Genomic DNA, 12,259 nt, shown 5'->3' on the forward strand with positions numbered 1-12,259 from the left:
GTCATTGTACTTCCATAGATACCACAATCACCATGGGTCTATGGAAGAAATTTTAGTGGCAATGACTAATAAATTTAACAACAAATAGTAACATCATATTTTTACTGTTCTAAACATGTGCTATTTATACTTAATGTACACTGCGAATTGGATGGAATTTTAAGTTCATAGTAGAGTGTTCTTGAAGAGAATTGACAAAGCCCTAAACTGTTTGAATAATCAAGCCCTGCATTCAGCATTTGATTACCCAAAGACATTATTCAGAAGTTTTCAATTTAGACTGAGCAGAAGAAGAATGGATGAACACCGATCATAAACCTCATTTTTCACTTTTCCTTATCCTCATTTAATAAATAGCTATGTTAAACAGTCACAGTTTCATCCCATCTCTAGCCAGCAATGTTTATTAAGTGTCCAGGCTTCATGGTTTCATGCTAGGAGGCTATAATTGATTCTGCTCATGGTAGTTCTTGGTCATTCTATTAATCAAGTTTTGGGACTGTGCCAATCTACAATAAAATGTGAACTGTAGTGAAAAGTTATTAATTAAAGGCTGATAGATATTTCAGGGTAGCTCCCTTTAAACTTATTATACTATCAAGTTTAACCCTGAATCAAATGTATTTTGGTGGATTCACTCTTTTTGAACCTTATCCCCTAAATTGATTTCCATTTCTAACAGAAAATTATTGCCCAAACCCTTCATCTGTCCTAGGCTATTCCTCGATTTCCATCTCAAATTTTCTTCTCTAGTTGATGTAAGTAAATGCTGTGTGTGTGTGGAAAGGAAATAAGACTGACAGTTTGTGGGGGAAGGGGCCAACTGGGAGTGGCAGTTGGGTCTTTTGACTAGCATTTCCTTCCTGCCGGGTGTGGCAGTTGGGTCTTGTGACTAGCTCTTCCTTCCTGCCGGCTGGGGACTGGCATCCTGGTGTTGGAGGAGAGAGGAGCTTGGTCAGCCCAGTCTGGAGTGGCATGCTCTTCTTGGTTCAGCCCAAAGACACAGGCTTCTGAAGGATAGAATTGTTCTTGTTTGCTTTCTGTCTACTGCTAAGATTATGAATTAGAACAACAAGAGCAGATGGGAGTGGGACAAACTCTCTGCCAGCCTCTGGGGCCTGGCCTCAGGTCTGAAGCTGAGAAAAACTCCAATCCCAACTAGTTATTAAACTTTATGTTATTTGAATTCACAGTCAGATAAGTGGACTATCTTTTCTGGTCATAGAGGGAGCTGAACTTCAGCTCAATCATTCCAGGACCAAGAGTCCTTATCGGACCCCTGCGGCTTCCTCTCAGCAGGGGGCATCTCCCTCCCTTGCCTCACCAAGCAATATTCCCTCTCTCCCTTTAACTACTCCTTACCCTTATACAAACCTCCCATTATTCCCCATTTATCCCCTGTTTTCCAATCTTCCTATTTCCTTTCCCAATAAATATTACAGTTTTTGGCAGAGCCAGCTAGGTTTTCCAACCTATTTTGTTAAGAATTTGGGAAAAAGAAGGCAATTGGAGGTTTCAGAGAAGTTGGGCCTGCATACATTTCAAAAGCCTGTGTGACTGTGAAAAGTAACCATTTTGAGAGCAGTGCTGAGTGCAACTAATCAGCCTAGTGATACCATGCCCAAAAGTAACCACTCCTCCTGAAGGGAGGAGGCAACTCTTAAAGGGCCAGACTTAAAAACATTTTTTCTGTTACAAAAGGCTTTTCAAGATACAAGATGGCAAAGAAACTATTACTTGCCATGGGTAATCTAGCCTGGATTGCATATTTCTTGTATATGTTTTACGACTTATTTTTTGTCATGATTCCGGATTATATTTATTTTCTGCTTAGCATCTATGAAACTTTGCAATGGCTGAATATAAGTATGTATCACTTGATTTCATTCATTCCCACATATGCTGGAGCATTATTCTTTGTAACCAAATTATACTATGCCCTAAAAAAAGGTGTGCATCTAATTTTTGGGAAAAAAGCAAAAGAAATGAAATGGCTGTGATGATTTTAGCCATAAAGGAGGAGATAATGCAAATAAAGGAAATGATGAAGCAATTGACTGAAGAGAAACAATGTGGCAAAGGTATTAACACACAACAAGACATACCTAAAAATAACAATGTAGTTCAGCAAGAAAATACAGATGGGGCTGAAGGTGGAATACCAATATTGCCACTAAAAGATCAAGCAAGCCCTACAACCAGATAGCAGCATAATTCATATTAAAACACATAAACCATTTACAACAGCTGACCTTGAAAGTCTGAAAAGACGGATGCCTTCCTGGTTTTCAGAACCAATGAGATGTTTAAAAGAATTTAAAAGAGCAATTAGGCTTTATGATCCAGATTTCCAGGACACTGAAATTCTTCTCTCAGAATTATTTTCAAAAAGGGAAAAAAAAACAATTCATTGATAAAACAAGAAACAATCCAAATTTAACATCATGGCCAGAGGGCGGGACATGCAATTTGGCAAGGAAGGACTTGTAAGCCAGCTTACATTGCCATGATAGGTGGAGATTGTCAATTAACAAAATATATACAAGCTTTACAGACAAGAACAGCAGAATTGCATGAAATGGACTTGATACAACAAACAGTATCCCTGGATTACAATTTGCACAACATCAAACCAGGAGACATAGTATACTTAAAAAATTTCAATAGAAAATTGGCTACAGACATAAAATGGACTGGACCACATGAAGTATTGCTTACTACCCCAAAAGCTATAAAAGTTGCAGGGAAAGACTCATGGTTTCACTGTTCCCACGTGAAACCAGAAAAAGTTCAACACCACTGTAACAGACATAGAAGATAATTAGACAAAAGATAGGGCTGAGAGATAAAAACAAAAACTGATTAACATAAAAAGTACAACACAAAGAAATAATAGTGACACATAATATTCGAAACAACTTTCCAGCCCAGAGGAAAAGCAACCCAGAGGAAAAGCAACCCAGAGGAAAAGCATCCCAGAGGAAAAGTAACCCAGAGGAAAAGCAACCCAGAGGAAAAGTAACCCAGAGGAAAAGCAACCCAGAGGAAAAGCATCCCAGAGGAAAAGCAACCCAGAGGAAAAGCATCCCAGAGGAAAAGCATCCCAGAGGGAAAGATTTTAAACCAGCCCAGAGGAAAAGCATCAAGAAAAAATGCTAGAGACAAGAAACAAAGAGGAAAAGCTGAAAATGGGCAGCTAAGACTTGGAACTTTGTAAATTTGTTTATATAAGAAGAGGACAGATCAAAAACAAGACTTATATGTAAGATTGAGTGTGTTGAAATAATAAAACAAAATTAATTTCACATATTAGGGAAATAGCATGCATCACTACATAACATGGAAGAAAGAAGACATCCATCAGTCAACATGAGAAGTGGAAATATGAAGAAACTTGATAAGTATTAATTCAATACAATGCTATTAGACACAAAACACAAAATCACTAACATATTGAGAGACCTTGTTTATATAAACAAGTGTCTTAAATTGTATTTATGCAAAATGTAAATATGTATATAGTTAGTTCCATAAGGTCTTAGGCAAATAGAAAGATCAATAGATATTTCTAGTTGACTGACATTATGATGTGGAACAATGTATATTGTTGTATTATATGTAAATAATTTCTGTAAAGAAGGTATTAGTTTTAGTTAACGTAGAGTAAGTAGTATTAGCCCTAAGATTCAAATTTCTTGTAATAGTTTTGTTCAACATTTATTGTAACGAATTTATTGTAAAACCCAAAACTTCCCTTGCCCAAACTTTCCTGATAAGATTTCCTAAGAGTAGATTTAGTAAATTGGTAACTATAATATAAATATGTGACCTTGGGAAGGTCACAACAAAAAAAGGGGACGATTATGGAAAGGAAATAAGACTGACAGTTTGTGGGGGAAGGGGCCAACTGGGAGTGGCAGTTGGGTCTTTTGACTAGCACTTCCTTCCTGCCAGCTGGGGACTGGCATCCTGGTGTTGGAGGAGAGAGGAGCTTGGTCAGCCCAGTCTGGAGTGGCATGCTCTTCTTGGTTCAGCCCAAAGACACAGGCTTCTGAAGGATAGAATTGTTCTTGTTTGCTTTCTGTCTACTGCTAAGATTATGAATTAGAACAACAAGAGCAGATGGGAGTGGGACAAACTCCCTGCTAGCTTCTGGGGCCTGGCCTCTGGGTCTGAAGCTGAGAAAAACTCCAATCCCAACTAGTTATTAAACTTTATGTTATTTGAATTCGCAGTCAAATAAGTGGACTATCTTTTCTGGTCATAGAGGGAGCTGAACTTCAGCTCAATCATTCCAGGACCAAGAGTCCTTATCGGACCCCTGCGGCTTCCTCTCAGCAGGGGGCATCTCCCTCCCTTGCCTCACCAAGCAATATTCCCTCTCCCTCTCTCCCTTTAACTCCTCCTTACCCCTATACAAATCTCCCATTATTCTCCATTTATCCCGTTTTCCAATCTTCCTATTGCCTTTCCCAATAAATATTACATGTGTACTTGGCAACTATAAGGATATGTGTTTGTTACCCCAGAGCAGCAATCAATCTAATGTGTTTATTGCTATATTAGGGGATGTTAGGCAGTGTTGTCCAGTGTAGCATGTATCGGAGGAAGAAAGATCTAGGTTTGAGTCCTTTCCTTTGACACATACTTATTGTGTGGCCTTGGGCAAGTAATTTAAACTCTGATTATTCTAGGCACTTCTCTAAGGTTATAAATTTCACAAAAAGGATTAACTTGTATTGGTACAGAATGTTTCCTCATCCTGAAATTCTCTTAAGGAAATTATAGATTTAGTAATTATGTATAAAGGGTACAGGAGAAAAAAGGGGATCTTTTAAAGATTAAAATTTCCCCAAAGACTCAGAGGATGTGGCTCAGTGGATTAAGAGCAAGGCCTAGAGTTGGGAGGCCCTACATTTAAATCTGACCTCAGCCACTTTCTATCTATGTGACTCTGTCTGGGCAAGTCACTTAACCCCCATTGCCTAGCCCTCACCACTCATTCTTTATGTCATACTTCATAAATTCAAAATGGAATATCATCTGCAGTTGACATAAAGACCTATCTTAGATGCTACAATCATAAATAATGAAAATAGAAGAAATTTTAGAGACTTAGTCCAACTGGAAACTGAGAGACTGAGACCCAAAGAAGAAAAGTAATTGCTTCAGGATCACAGGATTCTGAGGGCCTCAGATGCCAGGTTCAGTGTCTTTCCATGTGTACCATCCATGGCCTATGAGTTACATAATTCAACCCATCAATTGCATTTATATTATGATTTTTTTTAATAATTTATTTATTTAGAATACTTCCCCATTGTTACATGATTCATGATTTTTTCCACCCCTCTTCTTTTCCCCCTCCAGGAGCTGACAAACAATTCCATTGGGTTATACATATATCATTGTTCCCAAAATATATTTGCTTATTATTCATGTTTGCAGTAGAGTAATCTTTTAACACCAAAACCCCAATCATATCCCCATTGAACCATGTGATCGATCATATGTTTTCCTTCTCCATTTCTGCTCGCACAGTTCTTTGTCTGGATGTGGATAGCATTCTTTCTCTTAAGTCCCTCAGGATTGTCCTGGGCCATTGCATTGTTGCTAGTAGAGAAGTCCATTACATTTGATTGCACCACAATGTATCAGTCTTTGTGTATAATGTTCTCCTGGTACTGCTGTTTTCACTCTGCATCAGTTCCTAGAGGTCTCTCCAGTTCACATGGAATTCCTCCAGTTTGTTATTCCTTTCAGCACAACAGTATTCCATGACCATCAGATACCACAATTTGTTCAGCCATTCCCCATACCCCCTCATTTTCCAGTTTTTTGCCACCAAAATATTTTTGTACAGGTATTTTTCCTTATTATCCCTTTGGGGTACAAACCCATCAGTGGTATGGCTGCAGGAAAAGGCAGGTGATCTTTTAAGCCCTTTGTGCATAGTTCCAAATTGCCCTCCAGAATGGTTGGATTAATTGACAATTCTACTAGCAGTGTATTAGTGTCCCAATTTTGCCACATCCCTTCCAACATTTATCACTTTCCTTTGTTGTCATATTGGTCAATCTGCTAAATGTGATGTGGTACCTCAGAGTTGTTTTTATTTGCATTTTTCTAATCAGGAGTATTTAAAACACTTTTCCAGGTGATTATTTATAGTTCTTACTTCTTTATCTGAGAACTGCCTATTCATATCCCTAGACCATTTGTTGTTTGGAGAATGGCTTCATTTTTTGGTAAATTTCACTTAGTTCCTTATATATTTGGGAAACTAAATCTTTATCAGAGAGTTTTGTTATAAATATTTTCCTAGTTTGTTGCTTTCTTTCTAATTTTAGATGCATTGGTTTTGTTTGCATAGAAACTCCTTAATGGGATGTAATCAAAATCATTCATTTTATATTTTGTAATGTTCTATATCTCTTTTTGTTATTAAATTTCTTCCTTTCCCACAGTTTAACAGGTATACTATTCATGATTTCATCCCCTATATTTGTCATTTACCCATGTTGGATTTATTTTGGTATAGAGTGTGAGATGTTGATCTAAATCTAATTTTCCCATACTGTTTTCCATTTTTTCAAGCAGTTTTTAGTCAAATAATGAGTTTTGTCCCAAAAGCTGGGATCTTTGGTTTTATTGAGCACTAACTTGCTGTGGTAATTTACCCCAATTCAATTCCATTCACCCATCCTTCTGTTTCTTAGCCAGGACAATATTGTTTTGATGACCAGTGCTTTATGGTACAGTTTAAGATCTGGTACTTCTAGGCCTAAAAAAACCCCCATATTGTCTAGTCTATATTTAGTCCACAAATGCTTGATTAGAAGGTGGCAAGCATTTTTTACTCAGTCCTTTGAACCATGCCTGATGACTGTTTTGATCAAAACTCTTGAGTCTTTAAAGATTGCATATTTTTATAATGTATTTGTTATATTTTAAATTATTTTATTCCTTTTGCTTACTTCCCTCTGCATCCATTCATATAAGTCTTCCTGTGTTTCACTAAAAGCATTTCTTTCCAAATTCTGGGTCCAAATACTACCTCTGACCCTTACTAGTTCTGTGACTATTAGCATTTTTGATAGCACAATCATATTCCATCACATTCATTTATAAAACAAAATTCAACTTCTGCATTTGATGATCCTTTCATAGAAACTCATTGACTTTTATTACTGTAAAGCATAATATGAATTTGAAATGAAACACCATTTCCAGGCTTATTTTTAAGGAGGAAACATTAAAATACATATTTTAAGATTTGTGTGTATGTGTGCACATGCACAATATGACTATCATTTCTCATATTTATTTTGTGGAATGAAAAGTTAAGATGAAATAAAAAAGTGAAATTGGTTTTTCACAAAGATCATGCTTTCCTACCATCAACCAGGTTCAAGGTTAGTATAGCAGATTTTTTGACCTATACTTTGTCAGTTTTGATTGCTCTGATATTGGTGTGCAAAATAACCTACTGTAGCTTCCAGGTTCCTGATCAAAAATGAACCCCTAGTCTTGTAATGTTTAGCATTTGACCTTGGTTGATCTGGTTACCAACTCTAAAAATCTCTAAAGTTAGAGAGCTTACTGAATATAAGGAAATTCTTTCAATGCTCAATGATTGGGCTTTTGCTAATTTTCTGTTTTTCTCCATGACTAGTTGTAGTAATCACTGGCTTAGTAGATAGAGTTCTGGACATTGGGGAAATCACTTTATTCTTTGAACCTCAGTTTCCTTATTTATAAAAGGAAGATAATGATATTTTTATTATTTGTTTAGTGAGAGAAACAGTGTTTACACATGAATAGAAAACTGGACTTGGAATAAATTAGACCTGCATCCATATCCTGCCTCTGGCATGCTTTATATGACCATGGGCTAATGGCATTACTTCTTCTAGCCCCTGTTAAATCCTCTAAGACGTAACTTTGAAGTCATAGATGAGTTAAATCTACCTGGGTGCTCCCTGTGGAAATCACCAATGCTTGACCTGTTAACCTAATGCACAATGTTGTCATGAGGATCAAGTAAGGTAATGTAAGAAAAGGGCTTTGCAATATGTAAAGCTCTGCATAAATGTCAGTTATTATCAATATCTCAAGGACCTTGGACTCTGCTTGGACCTTACTTAGCTTACTGTAATAACTCATATTTATATGAGCATTTAAGGTTTACAAAGCACTTGACTTATAAAACATCTTAAAGGTTGCCAGGGCTAAAGTTACTTAAAATGTTAAATGGGAAATTATATTCAAAAGCTTGAATTGCACTTGGAAGCATGTTCTACAGTCAAAGCCAATTACTGAGTCAGATATAATTTCTTGGGTATAACCAGTGTGTGTAGCATTTTATACTTGTTTTAACTTCAGCGAGACCTTCCAGATTAGAACAAAAAATACATACAATAACTTAGAATAGTACTGTCAAAGTCAAAGTCAAAAAGTTAATAGGGGTGTCACTAAACCAGTAGAAAATTTCACAACGGCCACATGTTGACTGAAAAAACCTTATAGGTTTATGTATTTCTTTCTTATTGTATGTATGTATATGTATATGTATGTGTATGTATATTCTTTCTTATACATCAACACATTAAAATCAGATAGGAAATATATTTTAATTTGGCTCAGGCCATACTGAGGAGTGTCATGGGCCACATACAGTCCTATATGTTTGATATCTCTGATTTACAGAGTAATGGATGCCAAGCCATTACCATTGGAGAGGATCTATTGTACTAATATATCATGTTCACTCTGAAAGAAGCACTATTGGGAAGGATTATACAATGTTGTGAGCTTAGAGATTAAAATACTCCCATTAGTAAATGAATTAAAATGATTCTTAGTCTTGTCTTTAGCCACCCTGTTTAAGGAGGTCATATATACCTTCAAACTTTAAGAATACTACAGAGCTTTCTTTTTATGGTACAAATGTGTTCCTAAAAATCCATCTGTGAATCTATTTCTATCTGCATCATATAATCAGAAGAATATTAGATGCATCTTTTTTTTTTCTTGAGTGAAGAATCTTGCATATAATACCAGATATAGTTTCTAACCCAGTAGGTTTTGCTTACTTTTTTGCTTCTTTTTTAGAAGCAAGTTTTATGAAAGCCACAAATAATCTTTTTATCCTATTAAAATAAAGGGAATTGAAGGCTAGCATTCAAGCATAAATGTTGCCCCAACCTTAATATCTCTGAACCTAATTATTCTCACCTGTAAAGTAAAAGGGTTAAACTAGATGCTCTCTAAGGTACCTCAAAATTTTAACTCCTTTGATAAAATAAAATCATAGATCTAGCACTAGAATAGACCACATAGACCATTTAGTCCAAACTCTTCATTTTACAGATGAGAAATCTGAAGCCTAAGGAGATTAAGACTTGCTCAAGGTCCCACATGTACTATCAGAAGCTATATTCTAAACTCTGTTTTTCTGTCTAGTTTCATTTGGAAATTACAGTTAATTTCCTCTGGAAAGAAATTGTCTTTAAGAAATAATTAGATTAAAAAAAAAGAAATAATTAGATTCTGTGTAAGGATACATAAAGTCATACACTTAAATATGAAGTTTCTCTGATAAAATAATTCAACTGAAGATGAGTTCCAAAACTGAAAGCAAATTGGATGTTATTTTTTTCTTATGGATACATTAATATACAAACTTAAATGAAGTCAGGGGAAGGAGTAAAACAACACTTAAGACTTGAATGACTGTCAATGAACTGGAAAAAAATTACTCCTATTTTCTCAAACATTTTATTTGATATTCTATTCCAAAGATCCTAAAATGTTCAAGGTTTCTCTGCTTCTGTCTCCTAGCACTTTGTCAGTAATATTAGTATTTGGAATTGAGCAAGTGAAAATATAAGGAAATTTATTTACAAAAGAATAAAACACAAACAAACAAAAAATCCAGAGGGCTGGAAAATATAAAGTAACTATTTGTCATATGTAAAAATTAAAATTAAATCTCAATACAAAAATATTATATTTGGGGAGATTGATTAATGATCACTAGAAATCAAGGGATAAAAAGGATACAAAATAAAGACCACGTGCCCATGGCTGATTAGCCCATTTAAAATCCCTGTACTTAGCTTATCACTGCACCATGCTTGCTGTAAGCCAAAGAAGCTGAGGAGGACTGCCCATTCAATATTTATCCCCTGTCTACAGGACATACATGATGATAGGAAGTCAGTGGGCTCCCAGGAAATGTAATTCTTTTTTAGGGTAACAGATTTTCAATTATACAATCCTCCCTGAGATCCATGGAAGACTAGTCTCTCTAATGGATCTTGTAAACATAACCAACTTTTAAATTACAATAATTTTGGGATAAAAGGAAAAGAGAATAAAATCAATGATTGCTAGGATCATTGACAAAAAGCCAAGTAGGGATAGAAATCCAAAATAATATGATAATCTCTGAATCTCTGGTTTAGAGGTAAAGGAGATAAGAATCATGGAAATTACATTCTAATGGGAGAAACAACACATGAAGGGGAGCTGGAAGGGAACAAAGAAAGAGGAGACTGCGTAGTCATAGCTTGAAAATGGTTAACAAGTAGGATAGAGGAGGAAGGTATTTTTTTTTGTTGGACCTACATTAAGTTCTTAATATTTCTTATTAATAAGAAAAAATGTGTCTTAAACAGGGGCTATATTCCTACTCTTTGGTATAGGAGTATAACTACAAAACAAATGCATTTGACCCTACACAGTTCAAATCACCACATCCCAAAGTTCACTCTGGATCTTCTGGTACAGCATGTTGTCTGTGTAGGCATCTTCATGGTGTCTTCTCCAAACAGTTAACTTTCAGGATTCAGAGAGGTACCATGTTTCTTATGCTAAAATTTCTCTCAAAAATAATTTAAACTTTGCATTTTAGAATAATAATGCATTCCCCCTGAAAAGGGTGTTGGAAAAACACAGGCATCACTTAAGGATGTATGACTGAGTTATGAGGTATATGAACCAATTAGCAAGAGAAATAAAAAAAAACTCAAAAAAAACAACAAATAAAAGAGAAAAGATAATTTGTGGATGAAGTATAGACTATCAAAGTCTTATGTGTAAAAATTCTAAGTAATGGAAAAATAAATCTATAACAGGTCCTTGAATCTGGGCCCAATTAAAGTGATTTATGCAATTATGCACTCATCCAATCAGTAACCAGGACTATAGAAAGTTTCCAACACTATGAAAGACAGAATAGGGACTAGATTACAGGAGCAAATGGGAGCCAGGATGGAGTCAGAATAATAAGTATTATGTACTTTATATAAAGCATGTGTTACAAGGAAGACCTGCATTTAACACATGTTAAACTGCCACAACCTTGAGTCTCACACATAATCAAGCCCTTGTACTCTTTGCTCAGAATGTCAACAATTCATGTAGGATAGGTTTGATCTCTTTGACCTTGTGTCAATTGGCACTATACAAGTAGCTTTGTACTTCTTTGTCACTGTGCAATGGCTCTTTTTGTATTCCCTTCTCCTAGAATCAGACAGAATAATTAAGCAAAGTTCCATAATTTCTTTTTTAAACAATGAATGGCATGTTTATAGTCTAAAGCTTTTTGGGTATGCATTGACATTAGAAGAAATGCATTTTAAACTTATATTACTGCAAGATCAAAAGAAGTTAAAGAAAATCTTCTCAATGCTGGTGACATGTTTCAAATTATAAAGGAGATAAAAATAAAACTAAAATAGTATATTGCACATGCAAGCAAAAACAATAATAAAAAGTTTTTAAAATATATAGCTTACAATCATTGACACACTGTGTCAGCTAAGGAAAGGTAGAATGCAAAGGTTTCTCACCCAAAAATGAGATTCATGTACTCCTTCAAACCTGGCCACGATCCACTGTGAGTGCAGAGCAACTGATTTCACAAAGAAACAGTTTTTATAAAGAACAGTAATATAACAGGAAATGTACATTCAAGAAGCATCAAAATCCCCAAAGTTATAATAACCCATTTAATTACAATAGCCAACAAAAAAAAATAAGCTACAGAAACTTTCATGAAAAAAAAAATGGAGTCTGAAAAGGCTTAAAATTTAACCTCCAGATTCTTTAAAGTTCCTTTCTCTATCCCTTCAGCTTTCATTTGTCAGAGCTCTTGGATTTCTCATAGCAAGGAAGAAAATGAGTTGGAGGATTCTCAAACTGGATGAATCTGAGAGACTGGGCAGACCCAAATGGAAAAGGGTTGTAGGGA

Source organism: Monodelphis domestica, chromosome 1 (assembly GCF_027887165.1).
Source record: "Monodelphis domestica isolate mMonDom1 chromosome 1, mMonDom1.pri, whole genome shotgun sequence".
Taxonomy (NCBI): Eukaryota; Metazoa; Chordata; class Mammalia; order Didelphimorphia; family Didelphidae; genus Monodelphis; species Monodelphis domestica.